Source organism: Alexandromys fortis, unplaced genomic scaffold, assembly GCF_014885135.2.
Source record: "Alexandromys fortis isolate MF-2015 unplaced genomic scaffold, M_Fortis_MF-2015_v1.1 scaffold_52, whole genome shotgun sequence".
NCBI classification, from domain to species: domain Eukaryota; kingdom Metazoa; phylum Chordata; class Mammalia; order Rodentia; family Cricetidae; genus Alexandromys; species Alexandromys fortis.
Genome location: NW_026067929.1, coordinates 5775717 through 5801175, shown reverse-complemented (window position 1 = coordinate 5801175; position 25459 = coordinate 5775717). Strand labels below are relative to the sequence as shown.

General features: G+C 39.3%; 1 protein-coding gene across 1 annotated transcript in view; it reads left to right on the top strand.

Moving 5' to 3' along the window:
- The window catches only part of Ctnnd2 (catenin delta 2), a 709004-nt gene that overhangs the window by 273971 nt on the left and 409574 nt on the right, over positions 1–25459 (top strand). The gene's annotated exons all lie outside the window — the stretch shown is intronic.

Genomic DNA, 25459 nt, shown 5'->3' with positions numbered 1-25459 from the left:
GTGAAGTCCTGCTTCTTTCACAGACTGCCCATGTCATCTGATAATTTTACTAAGATTTATGTCTATAAAGCGAGCAAGCATATTAAGTACATTGCTTTAAAATGACATCTTTTTCAGGAGCTATGTGTAGGTTATTAAAAAGTTTGAAAAGTTAATGCTTATAGTTCCTTGTAGTTTCTCATGAATATATGTCTAAACCTTTCTACCATTTTTGGAGCCAAGCTTCTTTCCAAAATGTCATTTCAAACAACTAGTACGCATTTTAAATCTAAAAATAATCAATTCACAAAATTTTATTCACAGATATTTTATCCTAAAACAGATGGTGGATGGGAACTATAATGGATTTTGAAATGTAACATTTTGATTGGGAGAGAACTGAAATCTGTGAGCGTTTAATTAGCCAGGAGACCTTTTGTGCGCATGTTTCTATCTTTGTAATGTTTATTTCCAAGAGATGTGATGAGTTTTTAGTTACATAAATTATATTTCAGTTTCAGCGTTGTTGGGCTGGGGATGTGGGTCAGTGGTAGAAGTATTTGCCTATCCTACATGAATCGCTAGCACCCAGTACTAACAAAACCAAACAGGGGACCGTTGTGTTTCTAGGTATTGAGTAGTTTTGCCCGGAGATATGTTTTCCATGTCTGTGAATTTCAGTTTTCTAGCTATAGAATTGTGATAATACATTTCTATATCTTCACAAAGATAAAAGGAAGAATGGAGGTACAAAAGGAGACTCATAGTTTATCACCAGTAAATCATGTATGGTTTTCTTTCGCAGCAGACGTACAGAAAACCTTTCTTATTGCAGCCCGTTGATTAATTATTAAGCAACACAGGTTATCCAAACCAAATTTCTTTTCACTCTGGACAAGAATACAGGGTTTATGTTCACAGTCCAGACCAGACTCTCAGAAAATGACCATACAATGAAAGGAAACTCACACAGGACAACTTACAAAATCAGATTTGTTCCATTGATCCTATCCATGCTGTTTTTGTTGCTATTTCACTGATGTCAGCATTGAGTTTTATTATTCCTTCCCTTTGACTCTTTTTAGGCATTATTTCTTCTCATTTTTTTAAGTTTTCAAACGTATCATTATGTTATTTACATAAGATCTCTCCAGTTGTGTTTTTGTTTTTTAGTTTTAATTAAGCACTTAGAGCTATGACCTTTTTTTTCTGGGAACTGCCTTTGCTATGTCCCATAGATCTTGTCATATTGTGTTTAATTTGGTCCTAAAACGTTTTCAATGTCCTTCTTGATTGCTGTCTTGACCTACCTTTCATTCAGTAGTGAGATATTTAGGGTGCATGAGTTTGTCTACTTTCTATCCTGTCCACTGTAGTTAGTACCTAGCACAAAGTACTGTATTCAAAATTTTCTGCGTCTTTGGACACAGAGCACGAGCAAGTCTTAACAGATATAAGAGAATTGAAATAACACCCTGCACCCTCTCTGGCCACCATGGATAAAAGCTCACTGAAGCTGTTGGTCACACATTGGTCTAAATAAGGTGGTAAATTAGCTTTGGGGATCTGATAGTGCCCTCTTTCTAGAGATAGGCCATAGAAGGTAAGCAAAAGTAGCCAGTGTATCCAGAAGCTTCTAAGTTAGGTGGAGAGTTTCTGGAAACTTCACTTAGTCAAATGATACAGGAAAGGAATGGAAAGTGATTGTTTATTTAAAATATTTTCTTAGACATTTGATGCACAAGACCTACTGGTACTTTCTGCTTAACTTCTGGAAGCTTTACCATTCCAAACAAAGACACTTTGGTTTGTTTTACTTTATCCTGTGTGAATATATTCTAATTCTCTTTCAACCAGGAGAAGCTATCAGGATTTTAAATGTAAGAGATTGCTGTGTTAGCAGCAGGCAGCAAAGATGTTGCCTAATTTGTTGACAGTAGAGCGGGATTCATAAGCCCCAGTCTTCCCAAACATCTGTTTGTTTATTACCTCAAGTACTGAAGAGGTTTAAAAACCGCCACATATTGTTACTTATTCTTATGTACTTATTTGAGAATGTAGCTCTCAGCAAGATTTTATTGAAAAGATCTGTCCAAGGAATTGACTGCTGACTTTTCTCAAAATTCAGCAATTAACCTTCTTCCCCCAATGTGTGAATGATGGTGTCCACCTGTTGAGAACTCATTGTCATTTGAACATGCCTCATTTAAGGTAAATAATTAAATTGTATCTTTCAGGACTCACACATTGCCAGTTAAGTTGTGAATGTCTAGCAAATGCTTGGCTTCCATTTAAGGAATTTTTGTAGGGTGGTAGTGAAGACAGTGTAGTTGGAACCTGTGAATTCTAGAGTTGAATGTCAGTATTACCTGTTTCTAACATCAGTCACCCTCTTATACACAAAGAATAGGTGTGTTTTTTAACTAATTGTATTTATTTATGCATTCTTTTAGGCCTAAGTGCTCTGTCTGCATGTATGACTACATGCTAGAAGAGGGTATCAGATTCCATTGTAGATGGCTGTGAGCCACCATGTGGTTGCTGGAAATTGAACTCATGACCTCTGGAAGAGCATCCAATGTTCCTAAGCACTGAACTATCTCTCCAGGCCCATATTTGAATAGTTTTAAAGAAATAATGAAAACTGAATACTAAGGAAGTCTTAAATAAGACATAGAGGAACTGTTGTTGGTGTTGGTGACATCAGGGGATCGGATTTCCAGATTTTCACAGAAGATTTATCTGGCCTCATTCCAGGGAGAATTCTTTCATTGTAAGTCAGAAAAGTACAAAGCAAGTACATCTCTGAGATGCTAATTATATCCAGGGATCTTTCCAAAGAAATTTATTCTCATATAGTAGATGGAATTATATACTATTTTAAAAAATGTTATCATTTATTGTAGGGTTTTAGTTGTAATCTAGAAAAAATGTATTTAAGATTTGCTATATAAATATAATTTCCAGATGCAAATATTACAAGATAGTAGCACATATAGTTTGACTCTATTATCTACAATTATGAATACAGAATATTTGTAAGTTCATGATTTTTAGGAAAATGTCTCAGTTCTGCTGCCTAGTAACTACCAAGGACTCCATTTGACTCTCTAGTTTCTCCCACAGGAAATTAGAATAACACATTTCTGTATTTTCCTTTATTCATTTCATTAATTTTTTTTATAGTTTCTCTCACAGAAACTATATTTATATAGTTTTATATATATTTAATATATAACATATTTAGTCTTTTTGTTTTTTGAATTTCAGATATGTGTTATACATATTTTGCAAGCTGGTTATATATATTATATATGTGTGTGTGTTTGTATGTATATATAAAACACACATATAAGTTATACACACATATAACTTAGTTTTGCTTTTTAGGATCAGTTAGGTTGTTGTGGATGCTGTTAGTGGGTGCACTCTCTTAGCTGATACCTTCTACAGTATCATGTGAATATGTCTCATGGGATTTGTTATGTATACAGAATATTCTGAGAATTTGCAGATTTTGGCTCTGTACACATATGGCCGGCACATTGCTGAATGACATTCATGATAAGGGCAAGCATTGGTTCCCATGGGTATGGGCATAAGAGCAAAAACCAGTGTGTAAGGCTAAGATATTTCTCAATTCTGTCCATGCACTCTCAACAAATGTCTTCCAGATTATTATTTGTTCTTTTAAACGTGGTGGACGCTTTCATTATATTCTAATTCCTGCTCTATGAGAAGACTGTGCACATTTATTAGGTACTGATGTCTACAGCTCCCTTAAATGCTGCTCATACGTTTTGCATATTTTGTTCTGTTGATGTCTTCATTGTAACTTAGTTATTTTCATTTTCAATATAGTCCGTGACTAACTTTCTGTTACTCAGATACATGGCAGTCGTGTTCTCCGAAGTCTTTGGCATTTATCCCCTTCCTGTGTCACCTTTTGATGGACGTCTATGTTCTTGTTTGCTTTTATTAGCTTGTTTATTTCCTTTTGGTTCTAGGCTCCTGTTTCCTAAGCATCTCCAGCCCCCAACACACTATTTTAATCCATGTGATTACCCAGTCAGTAATCTTTCTTTTGGTTTATGGCTTTAGAAGCTTGGTTTTTGACTCTTTAAGTAATTTGAGGGATTGAAACAGTGACCTATGAGAGTACTCCCATTAGTTGAGAAGGTATGTCTTTCTATGTTGCGATCTGTTGATTGTTTATAATTTCAACATATCAAGATGGATTCGATTTTACCCCCCCCCCATGTAAACAGCTGATTGTCTCCACAGCTGCTCTTCAGGAGACTTCCTGTTGCTTCATAAACTCCAGCGGTCTCCGTAACAAATCCCATTTTTGCAGCTGTGCAGTCTCCTGGGCAATTGATGCTTTACGGTTACAAGTCATTCAATTCATGAACACGATAGCCATGTATGTCATTCTTTCAACATGTCTCCATGGAATTTAGACATCTTTCCTTAAAGGGTTCATTCCCTCATTGAGCTGTTTCATGTCTCTCTCTCTCTCTCTCTCTCTCTCTCTCTCTCTCTCTCTCTCTCTCTCACACACACACACACACACACAGTCTGTTCACTGTAAAACTTTTAAGCAGGCATCAGGCCATGCTCCTTAGAATATTTCCATGGGAATTAACTGAGATCTGGTTTTAAATATCAAATGCCCAGAAAGATACAGACTTGTTCTGCCAAGCACAAATGCTTACCACTCACTGCTCATGCCTGTGAGATGAACTGTTAGTCTGTCTTGGGAGAGCATAGTAGAGAATATGAACTCAGTACCAGACAGTGGAGCAAGAGCCTTACCATTCTGAAATGCTTGGTTCTCCCTTGGGCTTATATTCAGGTGTTTAGTCATACATGCTATCCATATTTGCATTGCTTGTTGTCCAGCTATAACATCTCTGCACTTAGTGGCAGGATATATGCATTCCACAAGTGCAATAGATAATATAGTCATTGTTTTCTCCTACACATAATTGTTTGTGATAAAATTTAGTTTATAAATTAGTGACTCTAAGGAACTGAAAACACTTTATAATAATGGTATAGGACCCTTGTACACCATAGCTCTCAAAATGACTTCTTGTCTTGTGTCCCCTTCTTGTGATGATAGAGTTGACACAGCGATTATCTGATGAAGGGCTGTGAATTGAATGGTGTGGTCATTGTGACCTGGTGTTCAGCTGCTACTGGCCTACTGCTGATGGTCCAAATTCTCACAGAGCCTAGATCATATTGGATGGCCACTTGTAACTCGCACTGTGGAAAGACACCTTCAGATAGGGAGCGACTCTGTACATGTTACGGCTCTAACAGAATTTGGGTAAATAATTATGTATCGTCTGTGCCATTTTTCATTTATCATCAGCGATTGGATCATACTTGACAAAATATCACAACACAAGGTGACAGTTCTCTCCAACCCTCTTGCTGCAAACATTAATTCTGGAATATTATCAATCCTGTTTTTATTCTCCAATTAGACATAATTTCTTTTTCCCTATACCTTGGAGCATTTCTTGGTCATTATCTCTGTAAAGAGTGGGAAGCATGCCGTCATACCCATTCTGATTGTATTTACATATCAGAAAGCTTCAGCTTGAAATGAGGGCAGACTTGATCAGTGTAAGGAGTGAAAAGGAACCCACCCATCTTAGCTGCTTGTGAATAACCTTCAAATAGGCACCTGAAAAGAATGACAGAATTTAGACATCTCTTGATTAAGCATCTCATCAGCAATGGGTAATTCCATTTGCTTGAGTACTTGTTTGCTTTCAAATTAATTACTATCTAGAATGCATAAAGAATTTTTAAAAGGGTAAATGCAAGAAATTAAATAATCCAGTCAATTAATAGATCAAAGAAATGGATTATTCTCAAAAGACCAAGTACAAATAGCCAATAAACCTGAAAAAAATCAACTTCTTAACCATCAAAAAAGCATAAATCAAAGCAACACTGAGATTCTATCTCGCCCCAGTCAAGATGACGTTTGTCAGGAAAACAAGTGACAACAGGCACTGCTGAGCATCTGGGGCATGGGGAATCTTTATGCACCGCTCGTGGGAATGGGACTGGCTGCGCCAGTGGAAACAGTGGAAGTTCCTCAGAAGAACTAGAGCAAAGGAAATAGAACTACCACAAGACAGCCTTACCAATCCTGTGCAGTAAGCAAACACCCAAAGGAATGTGAAGCAAATTATGACAGAGCCTCTCTTTATAGAAGCTCTGTTCATAATAGCTAAGCCACGAAATCTGGCTAGGCATCCATGAACAGGTAAATGGATAAAACATGCATACACATAACGCTTCACAATGAGTTGCGTTGAAGAATAAAGTTATGCTATTTGAAAAAACTGAATGCAATTGAGATGTCATATTAAATGTAATAAGCCAGACGTGGACAAATGTATTATGTGTTCTCTTGTGGACTCTCACATTTATATAAAAATAAAATTATGGATATCCAAAATGAAAGTAGAGGTCAGGAGATGCTCTATTGAGGGTTTATAATGAAGAGTTGGCATGGGGTTTCAGGTGATAGGTAATTTAAAATTAAAAATAGATGCATCTGTCTTTCTTGAGATTCTTGAGAAATTGCTTTTGAAAAGCACAAATTTAAGGTGACTGCATTGTGCGCCTTCTCAAACAGATTGTTAAATGAGCTAAACATTTCTCAACCTTGCCCTTATTAAAGTGTGGACATTTATTGTGTGTTTTTAAATGGCGGTGCACTCTGTGTCATTTATCATAGCCAGTGACAAACATTTGATGCTGGTGTCTGGTTCACCACCGACTTATGGTGGTGGCAGTAGATATTTTAGTGTTTATTGTACAGCTAATCAGAGTTAGTGCTCATGATTCTTTTTTGGAGGCCTTGCCGTTAGACGAATGGAAACAAGGTTTAGGAGACTATCCAGCTAGAACCTTGAGTCATCATTTATTTTTAACCTGTCCATCTCTTTTCTTTTCTACCATGAAAGTAGTTTTGTCTCAACAGGAGGAAGTTCTGCCCTGCCTTCCTGCTTTGACTTCCCTCACTCGTGGGTTCTGCTAGGGAATTTTAAACTGAAAAGAAGAGAAAATGTCCTTCTCTTTCCGTGTTTTCTTCTGTCTCGCTGATTTCACATTTCCCTGTCCTGCTTTCCACTCCATAGTCTACCTAGGAGAGAAAAATGTTGACACTTAGCTTGTTAAAGTGCCTTGCTTCACTTCATGTGATCTATAGTTCTTCTCAACTTCCTGGGAAGCAACAATTTCATTCATTATAGCTCAATGAAACTCCATTGTGTGTATATCCATGCTATTCTGAATGTCTTCATAAACATTGAAAAGCAAGTATTGCTATAGTAACCCAACTTTGATACTTTGGGGTAAAATGCAGAGGCTCTTTGAGTCATCGTGTAATGAAATTTTGCAGAACCACATTTCTCGTTTTCCCACCACCAGCCTAATTGTCTCCTCCATCCTACAATTCCACCACCGTTTGCTGTTGCAGATTTTCCTGATGATAGCCGTGCCAACACCAAGCCACAGTGTGACTTTAATTTTCATTATTAATGTGTGAATGGGAGAATGTAGGTCTTCAAGGGACAAAAGTTAAAGTTCTTGTTTTGATTTTTAATTTGATGATGCCAAAAAGGCATTAGATATCATTGTGGTTTGTGACCATCCAAAGGATAAAGGACAAAAGCAGGCTTTGGTATACCTCATTTGGCATGGGTGGATAGAGAGTCAAAGACTCCTTCAGTGACAGTAATAAGATACCACTGCTGTTTATGAAGAACAGAGAAGTCTGCTGAGGAGCACCTGTTGACACGGCCCCTTGTTTAGATGGGGAAAAGAAAATGAAAATCATATTTAGTTTGATTTGCTGAATTGAAAGCAACTACAAACAGATCAGAGATTGTAACATTTAAAAAAACACATAGCTTTAAGGTAATATGTGTCACCACATAGGAGAGTGCTTTGATTCTTTTTTTTTTTAATTTTTTATTGATTTTTATTGAGATCTACATTTTTTTCTCTTTTCCCCTCCCTTGCGCTCCCCTCCCCCTCCTCAGCCCTCCCCCAAGATCCCCATGCTCCCAATTTACTCCTATTGCCTTTAAGATTAGTTACATCTGTCTATTAATACAAATTATTCATTTCAAATGCCTAGATATGTGGTAAATGCTTAAGGTCAATTCAACTGGGTCCCATGCCCAGACAGTAAGAAAAGCAATAATAAAAAATATGGCAGTATGTTTTGGGGGAAGCACATCAGAGTGAATCTCTGGTATCATGACCGAGGAAGAAAAGGAGAAAAATAGGAGGAGCCAAGCTTCCAAAACCCCCCAGTGCATTCCCCAATGACCTAACTACACTATCTTAGACCCTCCTTCTCATAAGCTGGGAGCTTGTTAGACATGCAGCATTGAATCCTATAACCCAGACTCTTGACTTAGATTCTGCATTTTAGCAGGATCTTGAAGATTTGGGAAAGGTATCAAGGTTTATATCAGTGACATGAGTGATCTGCTGATGATGAAAACTGGCCTCCCCAGAGAGGAAGAAGTGGAGTCATGGAAGATATTGGGAAAGAAGTTAGATTTAGCAGGATTGGTCTGTCCCATAGCTACAGTCTTCTGATAGGCAATAGGAGCTGTAGTCAAGGCAGAGGCTACATATTGCCTGAGGACCATGATAATTTTGTTCCTGATTCCCCATGAAGCCAGTTGGAAAACATTTTCCCGGGGAAGCTCTCCAGTGTAGAGTCTAGACTGTCAAGTGCCATTCCAGTTGGAAGGAGTCATGAGGTCAAGTCCTCTTAGAAGTTCAGAAAGTTTCCGTAGTGTTGTGGAGAGTCCACGGTCCTTACGGTTTCCTGCTCAGTCAGAAATATCAACCTTTTCTAGCATGTTGTTCCTGGAAAACACATCCCCTGTATTTCATTGGCGGTTTTGCATTTAATGCAGGAATTAATGGTAATCCAAGGTTTTTGTAAGAGAGAGCTGCCTCCTGTCCTTGTGAATGTTGATTTCTCTTAGATCCTCTTAGGGCTGAGAGCCTTTGTGAACTTGTATCTCCACCTTCCCCGTTTCCAGTCCCCTGTGCCTGCCACTTCAGTGTGCTAGTTCTTGTGTTGAAGTCCCCACTAATTGCTTTATTATTTCATGAAGAGGCATTAATTGCTAATATGATGTTCCCTCTCCTCTGAATTGATTACTCTTTTAATGCAAAGTGACTGCTTCTAATTCTCTCCTGCTTATGCCCCAACTCTAAGCCCCACACAGTCCTTTTTTCCCTATCAATGTAGAAAAAAAGTTCACCTTTGGGAAAGGCTATGGAAGTCTCTGCCTACAGTGCTGGACTCTTGCTGTATGATGGAAAATTTATTCTGTGATACATCAAAGTTCTTTAGGTGCCTGTTTTGATGGTTTTTGTTATATTTTGAAACAGTTAATCTGTTTTAAGTCTGCAAGTGCCCACCTTCAAGTTTTCATGACCAGAGTAGCTGGTAAAGCTCGGGCTGGGAAGCAGGTGTGAGCGGGGGATGCCAGCATGGCTCATTGTATCTAAATTTACAATGTCTATGCCAAAGGAAAAGTTCTTTGATAAATATGGATAGCCTCAGATGGCCAGAAATGGCCAAGAAGAGAATTATCTGAATTCTGTACCTATAATGGTACATTGGTTAAAATGAATTCAGTTTGAGACTCAATTCAGCTTCATTTCCAATATTTATTGTGTGGCAGTCATAGACATCACATAGTCCATGTGTATGTATTCTCTATAGAGTTTCTCAGAGCATTGGTTACAAGAATCCATTCTGTTTAGGTAAGCGAAGGAACTTCCATCAAAACAGGTGAACCAAAGATAGGTAAGTAGCAAGAACAACCCATCCCTGAGTCAGTTCAGAAAACACAGCCTTTCTTAGGTAGGTATGGAACCTACAGGGCTTCATACCTTAAACCGTGAGCAATACACTTGAAACACTACATTTTAATGTAGGATTTTCTAGAGTGTGACACTTCTCACACAAGAGTGGTAGGGTCTTAACAATCTTCCTAACTACTACGTTATTAATATTATTTGTCTTGCAAATTACTAAATACCTCTAGCTTCTCTTCTGCCAATAATCAAAACTGATTTTAATTTGCACATCCCAGGGGTCATTCTCCAGAATGTGGCCCCTCCCTAAGTTTTTCCATTGACACCCATCTAATCTCTCATGTTAGCTCCCCAAAAGCAATGCACTGTTTCTTGTGTAGCACCTTTAAGCTTAGTCCCTCTGGGGACAATGTGACACGTGGCTTTTCTTCCCTGCCAGCCATGAAAAGATTATCTCCTAGATGGGGAGGAGCAATGGTCAATGTTGAGCCCTTGTTAGAGGAGATTATTCTAAATTCACAAAAGACACCAGATACCGCTTGAATATGCACACGTGGTGGTCCAAGTGTCTGAAATGCAGTACGCCTCTCCAAGTGACCCATGAAGAATGGCATAGCCAGAGAAATAATTATATGGATGAAATATGTTGGTGAGTGAAGACATGGCGGAGGCCATCACGTTCAACTCTTAGAGTCAGATGTGACACTGCCATTCGGGAATTTTATCATATGATACAAAATATTATCAATACAGGGAAGAATACATACATAATTGAAGCCACCCAGAGATAGCACTGACCATTGTCAGGTATGCCCTCTAGCCCTCTTTCCTGTGGGCATTTTGCATATTTGAGTCCTGCATATGGACACTCCCCCTTCCCTTTGTCTTTCCTGCCATGGCTCACTTTGGGTGTTGGCATACCTAGACTAAGGACTATCTAGCTGACTCGCAGAACCTTCATTCTGGGTTTATGATACTGAGTCCCGGGCAGCTGGTCTGCACGGGTGGACTGAGCGGAGAAGGTCCCTGCTCAGTGTGCGTGGTGGAATCCTCGTTGTCAGACGTTCTATCTGGGTGGGGTCCAGACTATGGAGAGAACGATCTCCCTTCTCTATTTTTATTTTGTACTAGAGTAGGGGTTCCCTTCTGCCTGCCCTCAGATATCTGATCCCTAGGCTCTCTGAAGTCTCACTTCTAGATCTCAAATGACCCTTGTGTTTTCAGCTTTTGATCTCAGACTACAGTTAAATTATTTACATCAAAAGCCTAAGTCTCCCATGAAATGTGTCAGTTCTCCCCCATGTCACCTAGCCTGTAAGGGGACTTCTCTGCCTGAATAGTCTGGTGAGCCAGTTGCCCTAATTGCCTATGAAGTCCCTTTGCTTCTATCTATAATTTATACCTACACTGTATCTGAATGTCCGTATGTGATCCATAGCAAAGTCACCCATTTCCAGATTATCACCTTACCTCTGTCCTGTCTCTACTTTTATGTCTGCTGGGAGAACCCTGACGAACACTCCACCCCCTTTTCCCTTCCCTTTTCTGTGTTGATCCCCAGAGAATCCCCAGTTAACTGCTCACATATTATACTCTATACCCAAAACAACTTCTTGGGGGAAACACAATAACATTTATAAGATATAGAATATTTAGTCTATATATAGACTGTTTATAGAAAAACATTCATCAAGTCAACTTCAATTCAAAATTATTAAAATATTCTAATTAAAAAGATATTAAAGAACTTTGAACTCCAAATTTTCACTAAATTATTGAACAACTACCATATTCCAACTATTATAGAACATCTCCCTTGCTGGGAGGCTGAAAATAAGTGTGTGTGTGTGTATGTGTGTGTGTTATAAGGTGCATATTGTGTGTACTGTGTTGTGATAAATGAGGTTTGTGGTAAGAGCTATGAATGTGTATGATGTTTGTTGTCTTGTCTTGTGTATGTAGTGGACTGGAATGAGCACTCTAGTTTAACTTATAATGTGAAATTCGTGAGACTGACAAGATAAAAGCCACTGTGCATAAAATGATTTGTTCTATTATTTCATATTATTTCTATCCTGCAAGAGAGTTTAGGATACCCCTTTTATAAAAAACAGTTTAATATATGAATCCAGGCTTACTGCAAGGTAGAATACTGCATAGATTTCAAGATAATGACTGCTTTATAAAAGCAATCTTATAACATATGTTATGTAATTTCTAATATAAATGACTGTTCCTAAAAAATAGCAGAATAATTGAACTATTTGAACAAAAGAATTTTTGTAATTCTATGAAAGATATTAAATGCATATATTGAATCATTTTTAACAACAAAACAAAGCAAGATCTCTCAAATCCATGTTTCAGATTGTTTGAAAATACCATTAATCTCTTTAGCTAGCCTTTTTAATGAAATGTTTCTTAGTCTGTTTGAAATTTTGTCTTGAATAAAGCTTAAGATATCTCCATAATCATAGTTGACTCTGAAACTCCATTCATATTCATAGTTATGCTAAGGACTTACCAGCCCTATCCAGTCCCTTTGTTTAGCAGAGGCAGCCAGTTTCCAGACTCAGCTTTATTTGACTGCAGTCCCTTGGGAATATTGCTTTTTATTGAACCATTTTTCCTGTGAGTTTCCCTAAAGCACCAAGGCAGAGTTAAAAATAGATCAAAGATGGCTCAAATCATCTGCAACTATGGTGTGTGTTTCTTATTTATGAACTATGTAGGATTTGTCCTCATTTGTCTCCTTTTCTGAGCCTCAGCAAATTACATGCTCATTCCTGAGAGAAGCTTTAGCTTGTCAGACCGTTTGACATTTTAACAGAAATTAAATAATCTCTTTAGTAACCTTGTCAAAATAACAATATTTTAAAGGAAAATCTGACTTTTGTTTGAAACAGTCATAGTAGGAGATGGTTGCTAAGTAAGGCGAAAACATCAGCACCTTAGGCAACGTATGTCTAATCTTTGATCTTTGAGCAGGATCATCTTCAAAGTTCATGACAGAGAACCCACACAGTCAACTTACCAAAAAGAGAAAAATATCAAAAAAAAAATAGCAATACATCTATCTCATACTGTTGTTTGTAAGTTTAAGTGCCCTTGATTTCCCAGATCTCAGAGGCAGTGTCTGCAGAATATCTTTACATCACCATTTATTGCAAGCCCCCATCTGCCTGGGTTAGCACTGTGCATTTAATGCTAGGATTTTGTTTCCAAAATATTTTTATCATTCCCCGAATTTAAGTACAGATTACATAAAATAAGCATGATCTTTAACATATCTCATATAGTCAACTCACATCAGTTAGTTGTCAAGTGCAGAGAGCTACCCTGGACCCTGGGCGCTTTGGGGGCCACCTTCCTGAGGCTGAGAGGAAACCTACTGGCCAGTCTAAGCCAGAGAGAACATTTGCCTCACAAGAATGGCTCCTTCTGTTCAGACAGTGCCACAAATGACCAGGAGGAAATGGCTAGCATGTCTAGTTCTCCAGGCCATTTTCTCGGAAAGATGCTCAGAAAAGGTTGAACATAGTTCAGCATCGTTTTGTAAATGGATTTGTGGGAAAAGTTCCCTGGGAACTCCTGGGAACTGCATGGAAGCCTTTATCTTCAACCCCAGATTCTCGGACTCTTTTGGGTGGTTTCTAGTTCTGGAAACTTTATATCCCTTTCTGATCAGAGCTGTCACAAGCCCACTGATATATTTCAGTTGTCGTGAATCTCTAACATCACCATGAAATGAGTTTAACTCCTGAACATCTATGAAATGCTTTCATGTGTACATACATGTGTGTGTATGTGTGTGTGTGTACACATATATAAAGAAATATCATTTTCAGTGTGAACCACTGGAAATAGAAGTCCTTTGTTTCATGAGTGTCTGCATTTTGCTTGATGGACATAGCATGGGTGCATAAAGGGGGAGTCAGCATGCCATTCTCTAAGAGCGCTGCTTTAAGCTTTAAGGTTTCGTGAATAATCACAGATCCAAAGGGCCTCTGTGAGTACAGCTTCTGCAAGTTCAGCTTCCAGTTCGTGTGGCTGCGGTGATGGATGGGATTGTCACTTGACACACAGTGCAGTGTGGGGGAACAATGTGTTCATTCTCCGTGAACCCTGTGTGAGGGGCCCGAGTCGAGACACCAATTCCGAAACTGACAGTGACTGATCAGTCCCACGGGGAGCTGTGACAGGCGCCTTTCTTCACCTGGATGCTCATACTGCGGATGGTTTTAAGAACTGGCTCTATTAGTATCATTGTGGTAGAATATCTTTTCAGTTTATTTACTAGGGGGAAATATCTGTTTAGAGAAACCCTGTCCACCCCTCTGAATCTCAACATTCATGTCGACACCATGGCTGTTGGTGCCGACTGTTCCCCAGTTACCCATTTGGGAAACATACAGGGCAGTTTGTTCACTAAACAACCTGTGTGTCCACCATTCTCTTCTACGTGCTGGATAAAAGATACAATCTTACCATTCTTATTATGAATAGGCGGTAATATCTGCAGCACGGATTTTTATGAAGTGTTAAATATGCACAATAACTCCGAAGAATGTCATCTTTGATCACCCGTCATAAGAAACTAACTAGAGGAAGAAATGACATCTCAGAGGCACTGAGGTGACCTTTGACCCCACCTTTGGTTCGGTGCATCCAAATGAAGTGGACTTTTGACAGGCGATCTTTAGCACCTAGAGTGTGGGGAAGGGCCTAGGGAGCTTGGTGGGGTAGAACGAGTACAAAAGTCTGAAGTCAAGGCAAAGGTGGTTTGGAAAGAGCCAGGAGTCAAGCTTGCTAGAAAGTACGCTAACGGGGTGGCATATATCCTAGGAGTAACTGTGACCAAGCGTGGTGAGCTTTGTACATGAGCATCTTTGTTCATCAACATGCAGGACAGCTAACAGAGGTGAATGCAGCCTGAGTCTGAGCCTGAGTCTGCTGGCTCACAGACAAGAGCACAGCCCCAGGCAGACGCCTGCTTGAGCTGTTAGCGGAGATCTACGGAGCTTTCTGGTGTAAACACGACATTCCATTTCTTTGAAGTATATATCCCTATACCTTTCAGATATGTTCTAATATATGCATAATATTTATATAAAGTAATGTCTTCAAAACTGCCGTGTTAGCTGTTTTAATGTACAAATTAGTATCTTTAGTACACGTATAACAATGTCCAGCTGTCACCAGCATCCATTTTCCGAATCTTTTCATCACCTACAACTGAAATGCTGCGTCCATACCATGATTTGGGAATGGAAACTGTGTTGAAATCAGATTGTTGGTCATTGTGGCAGTGCTGGGAGAATGGCTGTTAAGAAAAGGACTGCGTGCAGCCAGCAATACCTTTCCTTAAGAATGATTTGAGACTGGGCAGTTACAGAGCTCTTCCTTGCTCTCACGTACATGGGTGCTCACTTGTGTTCTTCTATGCCAATGGTTAAATCTACCAAAGGCTTTTGATAATACCAGGCTCATGCACGTCCCAGCCTCCCTAGCCATAAGTCTAGAGAAACTGTCCTCCTCACGAGTACCCTAACTTCAGCTATTCAGCCTCAACAGTAGACAAGAGGCAGATGGCCTGTTAAACAGGAACTCCCTTACTCTACCCCCGCTTCCCTTGTCTCTGACAAGCCTTCACCCTGGTTTCTCTTCATTTTGAATTTGTCTTCTTGTTTGTACCACATGTAAACAAAACATAGCTTCATTTTCTTCTGTGCTTGTCTTATTTCCATTAATATCTTCAAAACTAATCTGTGTCATAGGATATTCATTCCATTATCATCAAAATCGTCATCATTGGTGATGGTGGAGGAGAAACAGTACTTCTGAAATAGGGTCTAGTGTAGCCCAAGTAGGCTTCAAATTCAGGACCCTCTGACTCAGTTCTCAAGTGCTGGAATTAAATACCTGATTTAGAGGGTTAAACAAAACTACACTGTATATGGGAGCCACATTTGCTAATGCAGGCAGTTATCTTAGATACTGGTTGCTTCCATCGTTTGGCTTATTGTGAAGAATGCTGATATGAATCTTGGTATGCAAGTGTCTGCCTCTGTCTCTGTCTGTGGTTCTTTTGTGGGTAGACCCAAAAGTGGAGTTGCTAGACCAAGCATCATACTGCATTTAACCACCTTGTGTATACGCTTTCTTCTGGGATAAAACAAAGATATAGGTGTTCCTAGCAGCAGTGATCTTAGAAGCATGAAGTGTTGGTGCATACCAAGTGTTTAGCCATGTGTGGAAGCATACTGGCCCCAGAAAAGCTATTGTTTGGTGCCGACAGCTGTGACTTTGTCTTGGCTCAGTGCCGGGGCATCATGGCAAGCACCTGTAGGTGAGACCTGGTCGTCAGCAGTGTCTAATGAGTACCTCACATGCCTGTGGTTTTGAGCAACCCATATTTTGACCTTTATGGGTTTCTGGAGCACTGTCATTCCAATAGTGTTTGATCGTTTTAGCAGGTAAGGTAGCTGATTCAGCACACTGACCCCAAACATAGCATAGATAAAGCACCAGAAACCTAGAGTCCCTACTGAGGCCTCCTTTCAGCCAGCACCGGATGGAGAAAGAACGTGCAGCCTGGAGAATCTGCCCCCTGTCCAGCCAGGATAGGCTCAGTGTGTACTAGCTTCAGGTAGGGCACAGAAGATGTTCTGATACGGAAAGAGGAAGAGAGGCCATGGCAGACACAGAAGAGAGGCATCCAAGCACTGTGTGTTTATGGACGGTAGTGAGTTGTTTCTTTGTATTCTGCTTCGAAATGACATAGCCTAGTTGCTATGATATGTTCTTCAAATTTGCTCTTTCAAGAGGCACAGCGTCTAGCCTGTAGCACTCTGCACTGAACCCACAAGCCCGTCTTCACTGCCGATGTGCCCTTTTCGGATTTGTGATTACAGCTTTAACATTCAAGTACAACACTGAATGTTCTCGTTGTGGATACTAAAATTGAGCGTCATCGCGCTATCGGATTCATGGGAAATCTTTTGGTGGTTGTTAGATCATGCTGAGGAAACTGATGTCCACATCTGTGATGCTAAGTCTCGTTAGTAAAAATGTCTAATAACGGGCTCAAACAGAGACACCAGCCCAATTTTATTAATTTAATAGGACCTAACATGAAGACTCTGGTCTATTACATCACCATGGGAAATAGTTCATTTATAACTTTTCGTAACTTCCTTATCTTCGAATTGTAGGTGAAATATATATTGAAAACAAGTTCCCTTCATTTACATTGATTTTAACTAAAATGTGTGCATATTTATATATAATAATCTCTGTGCATGCATAGCTTGTAGAGACAGAATTTATCACATGACATTTTTCTTATATCCATTTTTCCCCCTTTATTATCCAAGAGTGCTAGTGTTGTCTATAGGGAATAACAAGATTCAATTAGTCTTGAACAGTGCCGTCAGATTCCTGCCGTAGCCCTGCCCGGCACTCTGCCACAGGCTGGCTGTGATGCCAAAGAACGGGAAATCCAGGGTAGGAGAGCTCTGGATGCTGCGTCGCTTCAATTTGCACTTACACGGTCTCAATCAGGTGGAGACAGAGCTGGCGGCTGTGTGCGGCACTCCCTCATTGTGAATGCTGATTTGATATTGTCTCCCTGTAGACAGAGCCTGGATGCGATGCTGAATTCTAACTCAGATAATAGAGTTGATTGTGTCCGTGGTAATGGTTGGGGAGAATGACACTAACAAACAACAGATTGTGTTGGTGAGTTGTTGTTAGAATCTTGAGATCTTACAGCTACAAGGGGATAGACAGATTTCAAATAAAAACCCAGGCCTGCCTGTAAGATGGCTTATTCAGAACCAGAAAGCCAAGACGACTATTATTGCATCTCTAGAACTTCTGACTCATTCTCTTTCCATTCAGCTATGCGTTACATAGATTCAATAATAATTTACACTTCTATATTGCCTGTCACACAAAATTTATATTTCATCCCCCCCCACACACACACCCACACCCACACAGACACAGGCATTTGTTTATGGCTGGGTTAGACTCCATCCTGTTAAATATCTACCTTTCTGTTCAGCATTTATTGTTTTAACCCTTGCAGTCTCTGATGAATGAATTGATAGTCGCCGTGGAGTGTGTGGATTTGGTGTCAGATGGATATTTATTCACTGTACTTTTTAAGATCACTTCCTCTTCTAAGAAGACAACAGGTTCATCCATGTTCTTCAACAGGTACTTACCTAGAAAAGCCAGGAAAGACAGGGTGCAAATTATTCTTACCGGAAGTGCATCTGGTGCTACTGGCTTAACTGTGAACAGAGACAGCGCTTTTCCTCTTCCCAGAATTCTCCTAGTCTGGTCGCCCCACCTACACTTCCTGCCTGACTACTGGCCATTCGGTGTTTTATTAAACCAATATGAGTGACAGATCTTTACAGGGTACAGGGAGGATTTCCCACAGCAGTTACAATGGAGAGCATATAAAGATTAATTGTTTTCTACTGGCTATTTAACACTGGCAATACAGTCTTTCCTCAGGGTACCACCTTGTGCTGCCCAGCCTCAGAAGGAGTTCAGCATCACCCTACTTCACAGTTCGCATGTAGTGTGTATTTCATAACACCTAGTGTCGACTAGACACTCTGTGAAACTGAACCCTGACATGTGTGGCAGACTACGGAAGAATGTTCACAAAACTTAAGAAAGGTAGCTGTGCATCTGTTTAATCACAATGCTGGTGAAGACAATGGGTGTACAATGAGCAGTTTGCTATGAGCCACGCGTTATGCTCAGGATTTTGTGTGGTTTGTTTAATTCCATCCTCAGAACGACTCTCAAACATAAGAGCTATTGTCACCCCCTTGGGAAGACAAAGAAGGAAAATGCATGCTAAAACAGATATGGAAAATTGCATAGGCATAGTCAGGAGGGCTCATTTAGAGACAAGAGCCCTCTAATTCATGCCTGACGTTAAGATATATTTTTATTTGGCTGGTTTGTTTGGGATTTATTGCTCTGGGGGGGGCAAACTTGGAGATAGTATGGAAATGTAAATAGATTTGAATGCATACCAAAAGGCTGGCCGTGAACTCATGCTTCTCGTTCAGCCTCCTCGGTGCTGAGATTACAGGCCTGTTGCCATCATACCCCATTTGGCCATTTCCATCTTGGCAAATTGATTATATCATTTTCTCGATATTCCAAATTTCCCTTTGCTATAAATATTTATTCTGTTTCCTGGTAATAATAAATGTGTCTGCTTAAGCATTCAAAAATTTCTGTTACTTTTTTATTACTTCAATTTAGAAATTTAGAAAATAGGAAAGCAATGAAAATTCCATTAAGTAAATAACCCAGACAGCATAAAGCAGCTCGTTCTCATTTGTTTCTTTGGGTTCATATAATCACAGTGTTTCACTGGAAGATGTGAATTTTACCGACATTAACGTTTCCTCCAGAGACATTGTCTATTTTAAGTCTGTTTCTCAAACTGCAAGGTACTAAGCTCTGGCTTGTGGCTGTTATAATGGTGTAGCTTCCTCACTAAAGCTACTGAGATACTGAAGCTGCCCAGCCAACAAGGGAGAATGGGAGGCATGGCAGTCAGTGTGAGCGCTGGGGGAAGAAGGGAAGAGCCACAGAGTGGAGCAATCTCCACAGCACCAGCTAAGACTCAAAAGGAAGAGAAAAGGTCTTAGACAACCTCACAGTGGTGCTGTGAGACTGTAGTATGATGTTCACTAAAGGCTTCTGGGGAAAATAGAGGAGCCATTCCTGTAGGCACCGTGCAAACAGTACTGTCTTCTCATGATAGCAACATCATGGTGTCTGGTCCACCTCTGAGGATTTATAGGCATAGCAACTATCCCATGAAGACTTGTTCTTCTTGCAAATGTAGGTTAACTTTGCATGTTGGCAGGCTAGGACAGTACTTTGAATGAACAGTTTGAATGAGCAGTTGGCCTCAGATATGGAATACAGGGAGATGCTATGTGTTGGCAGAGTGGATCTAAGCCTTGTCAGAAAGGAGGGCTTTCAAGAGTCATTCTTAACTACTATTTTTCTTTACTATTTTCCTGGGAATGAGGGATCGATGCTTGTATGCACCCATCCCACACTCTACCTTTTTGTCCCATCTCTCTATTCAGCAATCTAGTGAGTTGTTTTTAAACAGTTTGTGTGTGTGTGTGTGTGTGTGTGTGTGTGTGTGTGTGTGTGTGTGTATGGTGTGGCTCATGAGTGTATGTACTCCTCTGAGGAAATAAAAAGTAAACTAGGCTCAGTGATCTACAAGTGATGAGTCTCAGTTATGCTTCACAGGGAAGAAGACACTTGAATCTTTTCTCTTTTTTCTCTCAGTGCTGCATCTGAAACTTTGCACTCTTAGTCGCTCAAACCCCATGGCCTCTTCTCCCCTGGCAACCACTCTCCCAATATACTCCTGTGTGCTGCAATATTTTATATTATGGACATGTTAATTACACGGACGTGGTGACGTTTATACCTCTCAGAACATGTACTTGGACACATTTGACGTGGGCTTCCTCCTTCTTATTTAGTAATCTGTTAAAGTTTCCTTGAGTCACTGAGATCACTTAACTAGAGCTATTGTCTCAGAGAATAAGAATATAAACCTGCTTAGTATTAATTAATGTAATTCTGCATGTAATTCACTTAGTTTTTGAGTGGATAAATATGAGAATTTGCTATTTTATATCTTCTTCCCTTCTTCTTCTTCTTCTTCTTCTTCTTCTTCTTCTTCTTCTTCTTCTTCTTCTTCTTCTTCTTCCTCCTTCTCCTCCTCCTCCTCCTTCTTTACCTTCTTCTTCTATTAAATTCTTAGTAGTATATCAAAAGTAGATGTAATTTTCAAAGTACTAAATTAAGTCGCTATTTTAACCTATAGGATAATTGCATGAATTAAATGTGTTTGTGCTTGTTTCTTATAAATTCGCATATTTCTTATGGAATGTGCCTACAGTGGTCAAATATTTCTTATTTAAAATAAAAAATGCTGGAATTTATTTTAATACTAGAAAATAATTCTTATACTGCACTTACCCAAATTTATATAAACACACATTTTATAATTTTTACAAAAATAACTATATTTTGAAATTTTTATAAACATAAAAATCTGTGCCAGTAACTACATGAACCTTACTGAGTTTGTGCATTGGGAATTTCAGTTCTGCTAATTTGGGCTTTTTTCTCACTTTATTATTCCATGTCATTATATTGCCATTTAAATTTCTTCACCATTACTTTCTTATTATTTAAATCTATATAATTATATAAAGCTTATTATTTTCTACAAAAATGGGGAAATGATATTTTTTATAGAAATTGAGATCAGGGTATATAGTCTTGTTTAATGGGCTTTGTCATCTTAACAAAATTGAGTTTTCCAGTTTAGGGACATGAAAAATCTTTGTGTTGACTTAGTTCACCTTTAGTTTTTAAACACCGCTTTTTTGGGGAGTTTTGTTTGTTTGTTTTTTTAATTTCATGCTGCATGTATTACATGTATTTTGATGGGTTTGTTTTAAAACATGTTGATGCTTATTGAAGGAAAAATCATATTTCACCTTTATTTTTTGATTAGTTCATTTCTACAGTGTTGAAATAATTTCTTCTATCATGTCACAAACCTTGCTGAACATGCTTGCCAGTCTAAGATTTATTTTCTGTACTTCAGGATTTGTTATTGCAATGTTATATCAACTGTGAGTTGAAGATTAATGTATTCTTTATACTCCTGTCTAGATGCTGTTTATTTCTGTTTCATGCCTAATTGCCTTGGTCAGGACTTCCTTCACCGTGTTAAATGGAAGAGCTGAGAGCTCCCTGTTTTTATGGTTGTAATTTGCGCTTAGAGGGGATCACTCATAATTACACAGAAATGAAGTATGGTGACTCTAAAGGCAGTTCCTGTTTTCTCTCTTTATTATTTAATTGCACTATAGTTATTACACTTTATAAGTTAAGCAAATGTTTGAACTAAATTAAAATATTAATAAGCTTCCTATTCACTATAGTAAAAGGATCCATAATTAGATTTTTATAGATTTAGTTACTACTTTAGACCCTTATAAGAGAAAGCTGCACCTTTGAATATTTAGATTTTTCCTACAGGCGACATATGCACTTCTGATGGAATTCAAACAGGACCATTGTTTAAAATCTGAGTGTGGTGCTGTGTTCATAAAAAGGCATATTTGTAGTAATGTAAAGCCCACATAATGGCATACTTATGGATTACTTTTATGTCAGGGATTGTCAAATTCAAAGAAATTCAAAGATACATTATAATACAGAACATGGTATGAGCTGCTAAGTTTGTCCCTTGCTTGTAACATCAAATTCTCATAGGTATCAATTAAATAACCATCCACACACAAGTACATCTACCTGGTAGAGCGGAGCCCCAGGTGGCTACAGTGCATCATAAACTGAATCTCCACCTGAGACACAACTGCCCTCTTCTTGACTGTTCATGTTGCCATTGTGCGGTCTTGTCAGCACAAAAAGGAGAGTAGCTTCATTTATTCTGCAGAGTTTCACATCATTAACCTTCCAGTATCACTTTTATTATACAAGTAACACGAATGGTCTCATATTTGAGGAAATATACTGCAGCCTCCCCTGTGTTGAGAGAGTGCAGAGTGAGATGACCACAGTGCTTCAGCAGAGAGAGCATCTTCCTTGCTTTAGACGGCTTGTTCTGTTGGTGTACATCATTAGGCTGTGTGTGTATAAGGCCCCTTGCTTGCTTTTCCTTTCAGGAAATGTCATTGACCTTGTTTCATATACAAATTACATGAAGCAAACATTGGCCATTCTTTTCATGATTTCGAAAGTATTTGAGTATGTGTCATAGACAATGCTGCCTGTGATCTTTCAAGGTATGTCAGCATATGCCTGTTTTTAGTCAGGTGTCAACAATCATGGAGCCCAATGAAATGTCCATGTTTGCTCACCTGTTCTCATCACACATGCTGCCATAAAGAAATCCAGGAACAGAAGAGAGATCCATGCATTGACAAGATGGCTATGATTGCTCTTACTAATACAGTTGAACAGGAGCGATGAGCCACCCAGGGTGGGTAAGGAAGGCCAAAAACTACCATATTGTGTGCTTATACATGATGCTTGATGAATAAGTTCTGTATCAAATATGAGAAGGAGTGAGTTCAAGTCCATGTAACAGTAGCATAATCCCAGCACAACCAGGGCAGACAGCCCTTTTCAAAAGGAGATGCAAGCCAAGTGGTGGTGACACATGCCTTTAATCCCAGCACTCGGGAGGCAGAGGCAGGCGGATCTCTGGGAGTTCGATGCCAGCCTGGTCTACAAGAGCTAGTTCCGGGACAGGCACTAAAGCTACAGAGAAACCCTGTCTAGAAAAACCAAGAGAGAGAGAGAGAGAAAGAGAGAGAGAGAGAGAGAGAGAGAGAGAGAGAGAGAGAGAGAGAGAGAGAGAGAGAGAGAGAGAGAGAGAGAGAGAGNGAGAGAGAGAGAGAGAGAGAGAGAGAGAGAGAGAGAGAGAGATGCATATTGGCAATTTTAAGGTTGTCTCAGTCCTGAGATACTTAGAATTATTCTTTGGTAAACACGTGACAGATTTTTACTAATGTGTTATGTGTGACTCTATATGACTGAATGACAGACACATGCAGGTGCCCTAAGGAAGTCAGAAGAAGGTGCCAGATCCCTTTGAAATAGCTTTGCATATGATTGGGTGCTGCCTTACATGGGTGCTGGGAACCATAGTCAGAATCTCTGGAAGGTCAACAATCACTCTAGCCACTGAGCTCAGCCCTGATGGAAGAATTTTCATTTCATCACTTTTTCTGAGTGAACAGAGTGTCTAAACACAGGAAAGAATTCCCAGCTCTTCTGTGAAGGGGAAGACCAGAAAGGAACAACAGGAAGGACACCATTTATACAGGCAGGGACAGGCCAGTCATGCAGGTCACAGGGCTGAATTTTAAGATGGTGGGCTGGGCTGGAGAGATGGCCCAGCTGATAAGGGCACTTGCCACCAACCCTGACAACCTGAGTTTCACCCTTGTAGCCCATATGCTATAATGAGAGAACACATTCCTGCAAGTTGTTCTGACTTTCATGCTCATTCATATATGCACATAAATAAATAAGTGTAGATGTAAGTTTAAAAATGAAGGTGATTGCAACAGAGAATTAAACCAAATACTGTGTTCTCCTTGAATATGAGTCCTGTGAGATTTCATGTGACCTTGGAACCACCTTGGATGGGGGAATAAGAGAGAGTTGAGTTAAATTTGTGAAGGTACCAACATCCCATTAAATGAGACAATCTGACTCACCTGTCTGCAGCGTAGATTTGCTCTAATAAGTCTGAAGTGACTTCAACAGAAAAAAAAAAATTGGCTGTGCCAAGGAGAGACAGAAATTAAATCTTTGGCTTACAACTGTGAGCTAAGCTCTCAGAAAGCTGAGTGTGGTGGTATCTAAGTGGTAAATAGTGCTTTAGGGAAAACTATATAAAGATATGGAACGGGATGGAGGTTGGACAAGAATATAGACTGTGAGACATAAACATTCAAAATATAGAATGATTTCCTTTGTTCTACAACGGAGTCTCGCTATATCATCTGGGAAAACCTTAAGCTTGTTATTCTCCTGCCTCATATTATAAAGGTCTGAATTCATATATATATATAGTATGTGCCATACTTGTATCTAATTCCCGGAGCCCTGTCCATGGTGCTGAAGATTAGACACAGTACCTGTGTGTAGTGTTCACATGTTCTACCATTCCACTACAAGTCCTGTTATGGGAAATAACAGCAAGATCTATTTCTTAGTGTTCCAGCCTTAAGTTGGCCAGGCATATAAGTGGTTAACTGATATGAATAAGAAAAGCAATATCTAAAATAATTATTTTAAATGATATATACGTTTTTATTACCCATCTAGAAAAATCACAAAAGATTCAAATGCACTGGTGACTTACATATTGTGGAGAATGTAATGGGACTTCAATATTATTGATCTTTTGAAGTTCGGGGGTGTCTCTCCTGGCTCCCCACTCATCAAGACTGAGCATTGCTTTACTGCATTCTCAGCCTCAGCTTCTATTTTACAGTCAAGACTGACTTCAATAGGAGCTGTACTGGTTCCAGTCTCCCCTGGAACAGGGCTCTGGGTCTTTATTCTAATCCCTGGCATTCTAAGTTAAAACTGTGGTTTTGATCTTTGCCTGTTACAGATAGAAACCAAATAGAATGTTGTGCCTGCAACTCATTAAATATTAGATTTTTCCTTAAGAAAGTGAAATGACCTTTAACACGTCCTAAGAAAACATGACAGAAATGCTGGTAGGAATGATTCCTTTAAAAAGGAGCTGGAATCCTCTCTCAGCAAGTCTGAAATGCCACAGGGCTTCTCCTGCGCAGGGCCTTATTATCATAAAGTTCAAATTCCTGGATAGAGCATTGCATTATCAAAGTCTCCTGCCTTGTTATGTGGGAACTGCTATGGGCTCCGCTTCCAGATGTGGTGTGAAAGCTAGGGATCTCCTCTACTGAATGTCTTTGAAACTTGATCACGTTTGCTTTTT